Source organism: Schistocerca americana, chromosome 8, assembly GCF_021461395.2.
Source record: "Schistocerca americana isolate TAMUIC-IGC-003095 chromosome 8, iqSchAmer2.1, whole genome shotgun sequence".
Lineage (NCBI taxonomy): Eukaryota > Metazoa > Arthropoda > Insecta > Orthoptera > Acrididae > Schistocerca > Schistocerca americana.
The window spans coordinates 454,373,603-454,387,472 of record NC_060126.1 but is presented as its reverse complement, the minus strand read 5'-3'; the positions used below and the strand labels follow the sequence as shown (position 1 = coordinate 454,387,472).

Here is a 13,870-nt window from a genome sequence, read left to right as displayed (position 1 = left end):
TTTTTTAATATTAAGTGTACAGCCATACAAACAGCTTAGTCCAATACAATCACTATAACTTTTATACATATACCTTTAGCTAAAACAAACAGGATCTACTCTTCATAAGACCCCAGATCATGTTAACATAACAACAGAAATAAGTCAATAGTTAATCTGAAGATTTGTTAATAATTTAAAAATAAAGGTCCTAGTCATACATACAGCTGCATCTCACTGCAGCTACAATAACTCTGTATTATTGATTCCTGAGTACTCATGTTAATGATAATCATGATAAAAAAAATGCTTTAAACTGCCTGTAATATACAAATAGAAATAAGGTATCAGATCACCTGAAGTTTGTTCTCGTAGTAATTTATTTATTTATTTTATATTGTGCTCTCATGTTATCGCCATTCTGACTAAAATACTTGCCCTTATATCGAGTTTAATACATGTAAAGAACAAAAAAATTACGCCTCTGGACAAAGTAGGCCTATGCCATATCTTTCTGTCAAGATCTTTGTTACAAGCAACAGTTGTAATGCGCATGCTGGATGTTGCAATAGTCTCACTGTCAGAGTGTAAATTAATATAGTTTGTGTGGAAGGGCGTAGACTGATATAACTACTGAACATCCAAATGGAGGCAGCCAGATGGACACTAAACGAAAGAAGCCGCCTATACTGTCGCAGTAAGTAAAAACCTTGAATTACATCCATATCGAAAGATAATCTACAGTAATGGCGATACATTAAAGTGTGACCCATATTTTTGTTATAGAGCCAGCACCGAACATTATGCTAGCAGTGATGATGTAACTTCCTGAAACCATCTGAAGATGAACCTGAAAAGGTTGGAAAACCAGTTCATGTAATAAAACATAATTGTTCAAAAAAGTGACTGGTTGCAGTTCTGTATAACTTATGTACATTTAGTATATAGTCACGGTTCTAAATATCCGTATTGGATAATCATAATAAGTGCAAGGTCAGGTATATAGAATGTGAAGGGGGGAGGTTTCTAATACACTTAACCAACAGTGTAGAATAAATCGACACTGGGTTACCCCTACCACATGTTCTGGTCCTGTGATGCACAGCAGGTAAGCAGAGGGTGGCGTAGGAGATGGCGGTGCGGTACCTGGTTAGTGCAGCCGCTGCGCCCGGGGCGTGGAGGCGGCAGCACCTGTTCGCCTCCCGCCTCTGCGACTCTTCCTCGATGAGCCACGTAGCGCGTAGCACGCAGGACGCGTAGGCACAGGCGGACGCGCGCGTCGCCCTAGCTCTGCTGTAGCCCCGGGGCTTTCCCTCTCTGCCTCTCTCTGGCGTGCGGACCGCAACAATAACACGCTCTGCTCGGCGTCCGCCCTGCCGCCCCGCTGCGCACGCGGGCGGAAGTTGCAGCGGCTGCGCCTGTATCTGCAGCCAGCGGAGTGGCGAAGCAGGTAGCGACAGCGGCAGTGGCAGCGCCGCCCCAGCCAGGGCCCCGCGGCGCGGCTGCCGGGCGCCGGGCGTCACTGGGAGCCGGCACTGTGCGCCGGCCTCTGACGGCGCTCTGCACGGCCAGGAGAACGTAACATTGCGCTGCGAAAACCTGGTACAGGGTGTAAGATGGCAACAACTATGCCCCTTACATGAAGTCATTAAAGATCACCTAACTCACGTTGAGCGAACAGTAGGGCTGAATAAAAATGACTGACAAGGCACAATACATTTTGTAGAGGGTATAGTATGGACGTATTGGAATAATTAATGTCGGGTGATGGTTTTAAAGTAATTCACACGACATGAAAACTTTGTGGAAACGCGTCGATTTACTGGAGGCTAGTTTATCCCAGGGAAGTATACAGAGTTGAGCGTGGCCGGCTGGGGAGCGGCGAAGGGAAGCGACAATGGGCAGCTTAGGGTGGCTAGAGCTCTGAAAAAGCGGTAACGGGGCGCGGCCTCCAGCTGCCTTGAGATGAGTGACAGTGAGTGGGTGGTTGACCTGATGCTGGTGTACCGGGAAGCAGACAGAGAACTTGTAAGCCTGTTGATAAATGTCCGTCGTCACGTTTTCAGTTAAATGTGCTAGTAAGCTGTGCAAAGCTATGGTGGAGCGGCCGACAGAGGTTAAAATATGTGTGTTCATGACTATAGCAACTTCACGCTGAATTCACAGTCCGCAGAGTATGAAGTAAATCGGATGAAGAGCGACAGAATGAAATACACCGGCCTCCGATGGGAATGTAGGACCGAGGAATTTGAAGTACTCTCCTGGGAGTCAGAATTCCGGAAATATAGGTGTTTTGTGCAGATGCTAACCTTGAGGTGTGGCCTGGGAGGAGCTAAATAGCAGAAGTTGAGAGGAAGGGAAATTTTGTGGGAATTTGTTCACTTTCCAGAGCAGGCATTGGTCGGCACTGGGAAGCGACGCATAATTAACGCGAGCTCTGCTGTGCAGTGCATGCAATTGGCGTAAGTGATTTCGCTGGAGGTGAAACCGAGGCGAAGAGCGGACTGGGAGAAGTCTCTGTAGTGCCCTTCCATTCCCAGCTTGCCTAGAGTGCGGACGTGGCGTTCTTTACTCAGCTTGCCTGAGAGAGAGTGAGTATCTCTGCAGTTTAGGACTTAGCAAACGGAACGATTGAGCTTGGAGATACAAAGTTTTGGTTCAGCTATGTGCTGAGCAAGATAGCTAGAAGTGAATAGACGAGCGCAGCCTTGCAGCACCACGAGGTCGGCCGACGTCCGCATAACGACGCCATGCCACCACGCTGAATTCGGTGATATTGCGCCCGCTCCGGCCACTGACTAATTTGTTGGATTATGTCAGCAATGTTTCCACGAGGGTTTTATGGGCCGTGTATTGTAGAATTCTTCTCGCACTTCTCATTACACCTGGGTCAGTCAATAGGAATTTATCGTGCTTTACTCCACGCAAATGCAATTTATTACCACTGCCTGTTAGGAGAGTCATGTAATGTGATGATTAAAAGGGATAAATTCTGAATCAATTAATGTCAACACTGCCACCGCAGTTCAATCAGGAGTCGAAGGGCCTTATTACTTTATTTGCGTTATCATACATTGCGGCAGTTTTGCACTCTCTGTTGATCTGTTAGTCAGTTACCTGGGGTGGACACACACCAAAACCAGATAAGTGACGGGTGGGGTGATACAAGGGAAAGAAAAACGGCTAAGGAAAGGAGGGCGATCATCGTGAATGGCCTTGCATTGCGTTTTTGAAAAAGATTTCACCTTGAGGAGACATACGAGGGCGTGCTGAAAGGTGATGCCTCCCAATTTTCAATGTGCTTTTCAAATAAAATAAACGTTGTTAACATTCTGTAAATTCAACTAAATACTTAGGGATTACAATTACAAATAACCTAAATTGGAAAGATCACATAGATAATATTGTGGGTAGAGCAAACCAAAGACTGCGATTCATAGGCAGAACACTTAGAAGGTGCAACAGGTCTACCAAAGAGACTGCTTACACTACGCTTGTCCGCCCTATTCTGGAGTACTGCAGTGCGGTGTGAGATGCGCATCAGGTGGGACTGACAGATGACATCGAAAAGGTACAAAGAAGGGCAGCTCTCTTTGTATTATCGCGAAACAGGGGAGATAGTGTCACAGACATTGTAAGTAGGCTATTTAGGTTTTTATATTGGTAACGCCAAGTAGCGCTCTATATGAAAATCACTGACTGTGCTGTGTGCAGTCTGTGGCTGGTTTGCATTGTTGGAATCTGCTATTGTAGTGTTGGGCAGTTGGATGTGAACAGTGCGTAGCGTTGCGCAGTTGGAGGTGAGCCGCCAGCAGTGGTGGATGCGTGAGAGAGATGGCGCAGTTTTGAGAGCGGATGATCTGGACGTGTGTCCATCAGAGACAGTAAATTTGTAAGACTGGATGTCATGAACTGATATATATATTATGACTTTTGAACACTATTGAGGTAAATACTTTGTTTGTTCTCTATCAAAATCTTTCATTTGCTAACTATGACTATCAGTAGTTAGCGCCTTCAGTAGTTACAATCTTTTATCCAGCTGGCAGTATTGGCGCACGCTGTATTGCATTAGTTCGAGTAACGAAGATTTTTGTGAGGTAAGTGATTCATGAAAGGTATAGGATATTGTTAGTCAGGGCCATTCTTTTGTAGGGGTTTTTGAAAGTCAGATTCCGTTGCGCTAAAAATATTGTGTGTCAGTTTAGTGTTGATCAGAATAGGTAAAGAGCGAAATGTCTGAGTACGTTCAGTTCTGCTCAGCTGTTTCAAAATCAAATAATGTAAGAGGTTTATCAGCACAGTCATTCATAAACTTTTCTGAGGGGACGTTTCAACATGATACGTGAATTGGAGTGACAATCATTAAAACAAAGGCGTTTTTCGTTGCGACGGGATCTTCTCATCAGTCACCAGTTTTCTCCTCCGATTGCGAAAACATTCTGTTGGCACCCACCTACATAGGGAGAAACGATCATCACGATAAAATAAGATAAATCAGGGCTCGCACGGAAAAATTTAAGTGCTCGTTTTTCCCGCATGCCGTGCGATAGTGGAACGGTAGAGAGACAGCATGAAGGTGCTTCATTGAACCCTCTGCCAGGCACTATATTGTGAATAGCAGAGTAATCACGTAGATGTAGATGTAGATTCTATATCTTTATTCTTCGTGTCTACATATTTGTACCGAGCGAGGTGGCGCAGTGGTTAGCACACTGGACTCGCATTCGGGAGGACGACGGTTCAATCCCGTCTCCGGCCATCCTGATTTAGGTTTTCCGTGATTTCCCTAAATCGCTTCAGGCAAATGCCGGGATGGATCCTTTGAAAGGGCACGGCCGATTTCCTTCCCCATCCTTCCCTAACCCGAGCTTGCGCTCCGTCTCTAATGACCTCGTTGTCGACGGGACGTTAACACTAAATCTCCTCCTCCTCCTCGTCTACATATTTGCAGTGCTCTGGCACAAGAGGACGTCGAACTGTAGCATGTAACATGGCTGTGCCCACCATAACTATGACCGTGCGTGAGCTACATCATACTGTAATCGAGTTTCGAATTCGACGAACTCGTCCACATGTGTTGCACACTCTTCGTCAGCATTACAATGCCTGACGATTCACTGGCGCTGCAACATTTGCAACACCTGGCGTTCACTACCATCGAACATCCTCCATACAGTCCTGACTTGCCAATTTCTGTCTGTTTCCATAGCTTAACGAACACCTTTGAGGACTTAAATTTGGTAGTTATGAAGCTGTACAAGCAGAGGCGAGCCTGTCGCCCTATCAACAACGTAAAACATTCTACAGTGACTGTATCAGTAAACTGGTCCCTGGTTAGGAGAAATGTTTTCGTCTCCAGGGCGACTATATTCCGAAATAAGTATGTAGAAATGAAGAAGAAGTATGTAGAATATTCACTTTCGTTTTATATAAAAACCTGTAAGAATTTTGACATACAGAATAGGAGACATCACTGTTTAGAACGAGCTTGTAATTTTAAGTGGGTAGCCCTTTTACAGCACATGAAAATTAGGAGATATTCGTGACTTTTATCAAGTAAAATACACTGAAGAGTCAGAGAAACTGGTACACTTGCGCAATATCGTGTAGGGCCCCCGCGAGCACACAGGAGTGGCGCAACACTACTTGACATGGACTCCACTAATGTCTGGAGAGAATAGACACCATGAATCCTGCAGGGCTGTCCAGGAGCCCGTAAGAGTACGAGAGGGTGGAAATCTCTTCTGAACAGCACTTTGCAAGATACCCCAGATATGCTCAATAATGCTCATATTAGGGGAGTTTGGTGGCCAACGGAAGTGTTCAAACTCAGCCACTCTGTAGCAATTTTGGACTTATGGGGTGTCTCATTGTCTTACTGGAATTGCCCAAGTCCGCCGGAACGCACAATGGACATGAATGGACGAAGGTGATCAGACAGGATGCTTACGCACTTATCACCTGTCAGAGTCGTATGTAAATGTATTAGGCGTCCCATATCACTCCACTAGCACACGCCCCACACCATTACAGAGCGTCCACAAGCTTGAACATTCCCCAGGTGATATGAAGGGTCCACGTATTCATCAAGTTGCCTTCATACCCGTACACGCTCATCCGCTCGATGCAATTTGAAACGAGACTCGACTGACGAGGCAACATGTTTCCAGTCGTCAACAATCCAATGACAGAACTGACGGGCCCAGGCGAGGCGTAAAGCTTTGTGTCGTGCAGTCCTCAAGGATATGCGAGTGGGCCTTCGGCTCCGAAAGTACCGATATCGATGATGTTTCGTTGAATGGTTCGCACGCTGACACTTGTTGATGGCCCAGCACTGAAATCTGCACCAGCTTCTGCCACGTTGAACCATTATCGTCAATCGTTGTAGGTGCCGTTCTTACAGGAACTTTTTCCGTCCGTAGTGATGTCGATGTTTCACCTGATTCCTCATATTCACACTCATGCAATGGTCGTACGGGAAAATCCCCACTACATCGCTACCTCGGAGATGTTGTGTCCTATTGCTCGTGCACCGGCTATAACACCACGTTCAAACACTCTTAAATCTTGATAACCTGCCATTGCTGCACCAGTAACGGATCTGACAACTGCGCCAGACACTTGTCTTATATGGGCGTTGCCGACAGCAGAGCCGTATTCTGCCTGTCTACGTATCTCTGTATTTGAATGCGCATGCCTATACCAGTTTCTTTGCCGCTTCAGTGTAGAAAGTAAAGGCAAATCTGATAATATAGTTTTGTTCTTTACACATTTGGCTCTTACAAATCCTTTTTGTGTCCACATCGGACACTCCCTGTAACCGCTGCACCAGAACACCTTGCAGTCGGAACAATGGTTATCGAGGGGAATTCTCGAATCCGTCCTATTGGTCCAGTAACAAAATAATTTTCTATAAGTCATTTTCAATATTTTTTCTCTCAGCAGACATAGGGTATTTTAAAAATATCAAGTTCCAACAAACTGGTGGCGTGCTGAAACAAATGCCATTTCCTTCGCCTATAAAGTCTAGACAAAAGATTGCACCGAAAGTACACTTTGCAAAATATCGCAAAATGGCTACGTACTCTGACAGAGAATTCAGTTTAGATGCCCGCAGTTCGTGGTAGTGCGGTAGCGTTCTCGCTTCCCACGCCCGGGTTTCCGGGTCCGATTCCCGGCGGGGTCAGGGATTTTCTCTGCCTCGTGATGGCTGGGTGTTTTGTGATGTCCTTAGGTTAGTTAGGTTTAAGTAGTTCTAAGTTCTAGGGGACTGATGACCATAGGTGTTTAGTCCCATAGTGCCCAGAGCCATTTGAACCATTTTTTTTCAGTTTAGATCGCCACTGACAAATTCTGATAAAAGTAGTATATATCATTCTCAAGTTATTTTTCCATCCAATTTTAAAAACAGTGTTTTGAGAAAAACTCGTTCAAAGGCTTGGGTTCCTTTTTTTACTGTTAACTTAACCTTACATATGGTCAGCGATGGCATCAGTAATTCGGCGGGTAAATTCAAAAAAGCCAATCATAATCCCCCATTCATTCACAAGACGTCCTTTGTGCTAGGATATAGGAGTCTATACATAGCGGTGAGAACGTTTGTGTATGTTGAAAGCAGGAAGGGTAACACGTGATGGATGGGGTGCCGCGAGGAAGGAGGGCGAGGAAGAACGAAATCGCATTTTCCCTCGTTGTTCTATCAATAGTGGTGATGATTACAGTACACCAACCTGCATCGGTTATGTCTTTCCAAGTATTACGACCGTGGGTGCGGTATTCATTAACACACATAGTGCCTGACGCCTGTCCTTTATAACACTTGTTTGGGGTCACCTTCTAGAACCGCTGATTGTAAGACTTTGTCAGATAATTTCCTAGAATGGAGGAGAATCGAGACATATAGCCAGTGTGAGTGTAGGCGTACCATAATTTTTTCGGGTGCTGCACAGATATAGTGGATGACTCACTGTTTGTGTAGAATGTGAATATATTGCATTGTAAAGTTACTGTGGCCTATGTTGTGGCATGACCGTAGAAGATGAGTGTGTGTCCTATCATGAGGGACATATAGATTCAGCACATCGATAATTGCGAGGGTATGAGAGAGACTTTTTATGTGGAAAATTGTGTGTGCTGTAGATTCTGAGGTTCGTTCCAGAACCACAGCCATCAAGAGGAGACATTATTTGTACATCGATTGCGTCAGACAGTAGCAGCAATCTTGATATTTAATTGTAGTTACGCTGGTAAATATGTTCTTGGCTTCGATTATTCTTGTGAGTCTTGTATCTATTTATGATCCATAGACAACTTCTGCGGGGTTTAACTGTCAGTGCGATTTAGCGAACTGTGCAAAATAACTTTACCACTGAAAGTCTCGTCTGCAGAAAACAATTGCAAACGGTGCTCCCACTGGACGTGCACTGCAACTATGTGTCATCGCGCCAGGAATGGTAAACTTGCACATGCGATCGGCAGCGGAGTGAGACTTATGGCTCACAAATAGGTCTTCACTCCCGTCCGGTCACGTCAGCAGCGGAGCTTGGGTGAACACGTATTTTGATAGGAATTTCTCAGGTACCAAATGTGAAAGGGATGTCACCACCTCATGCTTGAGGGATCCAAACAGGCACCTGTGTGTGGCTTGGCAGCTGGCGACTGTGCCACTTTCCAGGGGCTGTCAGTGCATCTCGACTTCTGGGAGCATGTGCGGTCCAGTGGATAGGGGGGTGGTGGGCATAGTCTGGTGCATTATTTTGCGAGCAGGTCTGTAGGCTGTGCTACTCACTAACTGGACAGTTTACAAGTACTGAGCGTGTCTACACATCAGTGTACTGCAATATTTAGGAGCAGTTTACATATCTGTGCCAAAATTATTTTGCTAATTTAGGAGTTGTTTGCATGTTTGCAGAGAGTTATTTAGGAGTAGTTTACAGATCTGTGGGCTGTGTGGCATGAGTCCAAGTATGTCAAAGCGTGGATTTTGTATCAGTGTGATAAATATACTCCATCCCTTAATAAACTCTTCCAAAATAAATAAAGTACACTCCTTCCTTATTCTCTCCAGCAGCCCAGCACAGGCTGAGTCATTTTCGGCCCATTTCCCCTTCCAGTCCACCATCTTGGATTATGTCACAGGAGGGTTGACAGCACCCTCTGGTGGCAGTACTGTGCACTAGGTCAGTTGGACTCTAGATCTCATGGTGGAGACACTGACTGCAAAATATAGACTTACATCCAGCACAGGCAGAGTCCTTTTTCCACCATTTTCCCCCACCCAGGTCCGCCATCTTGGATTACGTCACGGAATGGACGACAGCGCTCTCTGGTGGTGGTTACTGTGTGCTAGACCCTGACTTCATGGTGAACACACTGTTTTGCACCATCTTGGATAATGGTACTTGTGTCATCAGCTGATGTCATGGTGCCATCTTGTATTATATCACCAATGCGAGCGCCTTCTGGCAGTGGTACTGTGTACTAGGTCAGTTGGATCTAGACCACATTGCGACCACACTGTTTCCCGCCATCCCCCCCCCCCTCCCTACCATCTTGGATTACATGACAGGAGGGATGACAGCATCGTCTGGTGGTGGTACTGTGTACTAGCTCAGTTGTAGTCTGGGCCCCTTGGCGACCACACTGGGTGGTGGTAGTGCCTCTAATTGTTTAAGGAAAATAGTGCATGCAAAATAATAAAGATTTATGTCCAGCACTGGTCGAGTCCTTTTCCTGCAAATCCCTAGGAGGAGGTGGCGGTCGGGTGACTTAAGTTAGTGAAGGAGGTGCTTTTGCCAAGTATACACACCGCCACCTTGGATGACGTCATCGCCGACATCTTTGATACAACTGGCAACAATAGAAAGTGGGGTAGAAACTGATTTGCCCCAGTACACAATTGTTGCATCTAAAAGTCTGGTGATCAACGTACAGACATTATACTTGAAAATTCCGCCCAATTAAAATGGCACCCATACAGAAATGTGTGACAATAGCACCTAGTAATGCTGAAAACCACCAGCTGACCACGTCACAGCCTACCGGCACCCGAGATTCCTTGTGCCCTGGAAACGCTTCCTTTGAGTCGGCAGTCTATTTGCACCCGAAGCCCTCGTTTACACCAGTGGGTGACCACTTGAACAATCAGCCTGCTGGAGGTTGCTGGTGACTGCAGTGAGGTCCTGTACCTCTCTGTCGCAGCCGCGTTGACATCACCATGCAAATAACCAGCAGTGTAGGCATCCTGCTGCTGGAAAAAGAGAGAGGGCTGCCAGTAGTCGACATAACGTTCAACGATGCGCCCACTTAAGTACCCATATTGCACTGGTCCAAGTTGTTTTATCGTTTATATCCTCTTTTTCTTTCTTTTGTAAAGCATACTCTGTTTCAATACGAAAATTCATGTTATGTGATGCCATGTTAAAGAACATGTTTATTATTATGTAACTTATTTTATGACGCATAACGCGTCGTTTCAAAGGATATCATACTTAATATACAATATTATAATGATCATATATCGTCCCCGTTGCAATAATAACAATAATATGCAGAATTACAATTAAAACGAAGGTTGTTTTCATATTTCAAAGTCAAATACATATGAGATACGCATGTAGCGCTAGGGGTGGAAGGAGAACTTATGAAATCTGTACACGTGCACATTCCTGTCCTTTTAGTATGGCAACGTATCTTTTGTTTAAAACATGTACCATATGCTGGATCGCAGGTGTGAACCTCATTTTGCTTTATGTTTATTTTAAACTAAACTTTGACACGGAGAAGAGACAGGACTTTTAAATTCCGTGTTTGTAACTTGGTTTTCACGTTTTGCATTGTGTCTTAAGATCTGGTCGTAAGTAAAAGTTCTGTAATTGCGTCACACAGGAAATAAAATAAATTATGATCACTTACGACTGTAAAAATTTTGGCATTGTGGCTCTTGTTCGAGAGTCTACGATCCTGTTCATCAGTTATAAAGTAAAGGTTTCGGTCCATCTGCCTGATTGGAAGATCTTTTCTCCACCTTCACTGGGGGAAATTCCATTGCGCGCAGTTTGCAGGACACACAACCCCTACGTTACAGAGGGAAGACGTTGTTCCAGAATGAAGAGGTGCGGCACCAATAGGTGCAGCATTTAACCCACTTTCGGGTACAGGTTAAGAGGCCGTGGAGGACCTGTAAATTGGCCTGCAAGATCCACGGAATTCACGCCATAATACTTCTCTCTCCAGTGCTATATAATCACGGAAGTGAATTATTACACAAAGGAATTAAAGACATTATTTGTCAGTGGATACTGTCTTAAATCTATGGGGAATGTTGACAATTGACAATTTGTGCCGGATCGGGATTGGAACCCAGGTCTCCTGGTTACTAGGTAAATGCGCTGAGCACTACGCCATCCGAATACAGTCGTTACCTCATCTCCACGCCCTACCCTAGCAACGCCTCCCGTCAGATCTAAATTCTCATGCACACACTAACACAAAGTGCCACTTGCAAGTTATCTTCATTTCACGCCGTATTTCGCTGATTTCCGTAAGAGTTCGAGCTTGGTGTGGATTTGTACCGTAGGCATCATTAGCCGTCCTAGCCTTAAGTATGTAGAGAAGTATATTATACTACTGTGGACACAGAGTGTAATTATTTGCAACAATTTCTGCAGCGGCCACTGACAAACAGAAAAGCTAGACATCACATATTTTCCATCGAGCACGGGACGCCATGGTAGGTCAGTATCGGCTCTGTGTTGAAGTTAATCACGTTCATTTTGAACCCTTATTGTAACATTAATCAGAACATAGAAAAGTAAAACTTACTTTATGTTGTTTTATTATCAGTCGCGCTCAATGAACTACTGGATACTCCGTACTCACTCAGTATGCGTTTACTAAACTTTGTTGCTTTACGAAATATATTTGTCGTTTTCTCAATTAAAATACGAGTATGAAGAGTGGAAACGTCAACATGTTCTAAGTAACATTTTTTAAAACGTGTTTTCAACGAAACTGCATCTTGGTACCTTGTTGCAGACCCCTACACTATTTACAGCTGTCAAATCATGGAAAAATTGTTTCAGACATCCATTACTAGAAAATGTGTGGTCTTTCTGCTAAGCAGTGCTTCCCTCAGGAGTTCCAATTCCTTTCCAGTGCGTACACTAACATCTTTGATTTTGAAGATGCTGCTGTAAGCTAGTTGTCAGTTCTGTGGTGTAAGGTTTCCAAAGGCTGTATGATCGAAATGTCTTACACTCATCCAACTCAAATAGCTGTTCAGAGTTCTTACTTCGAAACATAACAATTAAAAAATGTCAACGTATTCAAAAGAGGGAAGACCATGACAGAGACATCCCATGTTGTCCACACTTCATCTGGCAAATCAGCCATGTTTATCTGTTGAAAACAGAAAGACCCCTTGATAAAGTTGTCATTATTTCTTCAAAGCAGAGGGAGACTTGCAGTAAACTTGGCAACATCTGAGCCCAGGGTTGCAGGTGTGTAAGAAACAGAAGTCGGTAGTGAGAGACTTGATCTTTAATTTAATTTTGCTACGCTTTTGCAAAAAAAAAAAAAAAAAAAAAAAAAAAAAAATGTAGAACAAATAAAAATTTGTTGGTTACACTTCTCTCAATTTAAATCTTATTGCTGTATCTCTGTACTTGTACTATCACAAATAAGACGTAGCGCCCCTGTATTTATGACACTTCGAACTACAATTTTCTAACAGTCATTTTCCTGGTATGACACTTAGAATATTCTTAATAAATTACTTACCTCATTATTTTTTGCACTGGTGTGGTGGCCAACAAAATTCTGTGTTATCAGAAACACTTTCTCAGTTTTTTAGATACAAATAAGTCATGTAGAAAAAGAGGTACTTTGTTTATTTTATTCTCTTGACAGACGTAATATTTGGCACTTACAAGGTGGATCAGTTTGGAAATAACTGAAAAATGAAAAATACGCCTGGTATAGTTTTCAAATCAAAAATAGAAAACAGAAATCAAAAGAATTAAAGTGAGACGCGCTGAAGGTGACAGATACGTGTCGATACATGTTTGAACAATGAATTAAAGGTGGAAAAGCAGTATTTTGCAGGCACAGAGTTTTAAAAATGAAAATTTCGTTCTCAAATATGGAAAAACGGTAACAGAGTTAATGACGCCGTCAACGTGATCAAAAAGAACAGATTCTTGGAAAAGTTTTAAAACTTAATGGTGGAGCACGGAGAACTGTGCTTGCATATTGTGTAAGGGTTTCATACGTTTTCTGCTGTTATAAATAAAATTCACCTTTACTGTACTGGGACAAAGACGAGCGAGCGCACTGTTCAAGTAGTATCCTTTACTCCCTGTTTACTTTTATCTCTGGTTCACTCGCTAGCTGTTTACTCTTATCTTAGGTTCACTCGCTAGTCACTTTACTGTACTGGGACAAAGACGAGCGAGCGCACTGTTCAAGTAGTATCCTTTACTCCCTGTTTACTTTTATCTCTGGTTCACTCGCTAGCTGTTTACTCTTATCTTAGGTTCACTCGCTAGTCACTTTACTGTACTGGGACAAAGACGAGCGAGCGCACTGTTCAAGTAATATCCTTTACTCCCTGTTTACTTTTATCTCTGGTTCACTCGCTAGTCACTCGGTTGTGTCGCGATAGGGCACTCTTATTCGAGGCACAGTAGCGAGCAGTTGAGTTTTTCAGAGAATGAGTTCCATTTTTTGTGAATCTGGAAGAAACTACCTGGAATGTTACGGAGATGTAAACTCGTTTATAATACTTTTTCATTCTATGTATGGATGGAGAAGGTTCTGCAGCAGTTTTAAAGGTAACTAATGCATGACCAAAAATAAAATGTTTGTCAGAACTGCTAATCGAAGGAAC

The 13,870-nt window shown here is 43.8% G+C and overlaps 1 protein-coding gene across 1 annotated transcript in view; it reads left to right on the top strand.

Moving 5' to 3' along the window:
* Window positions 1–13,870, top strand: part of LOC124545917 — a 123,025-nt gene that overhangs the window by 60,049 nt on the left and 49,106 nt on the right. The window lies entirely within an intron of this gene.